Source organism: Corylus avellana, chromosome ca2 (assembly GCF_901000735.1).
Source record: "Corylus avellana chromosome ca2, CavTom2PMs-1.0".
Lineage (NCBI taxonomy): Eukaryota > Viridiplantae > Streptophyta > Magnoliopsida > Fagales > Betulaceae > Corylus > Corylus avellana.
Window position 1 is genome coordinate 37,799,685 of NC_081542.1, and position 363 is coordinate 37,800,047.

Consider the following 363-nt stretch of genomic DNA (forward strand, 5'->3'; position numbering starts at 1 on the left):
ACATTGCCACTTTTTAAACTTTGGAGTTCAAATTGAAAAATCACTGAAACTTCAGAGGGGTAAAGTAGATTTTTCCCTGTAAGAAATGAAAAAAATCATTATCTCGATCATCTTTTAACCATCTCCGTATAGTGAATGGGTGAATTTATCATTAAATTTTTTTTAAACCCACGTGAGCCAACAAATTCAATGGTAATTTTATTAAATTTGCAAAAATAGATAGTTGGAAGAGAGACTGGCTATATTTAATTGGTGCATGTACATACAAGTGGAGAATCGATTAATTGAGACTGGCTATATTTAATTGGTGCATCTCCATATATTTAATTGGTGCAGTCCCAATTAAAAGAGTCTTGATCATAC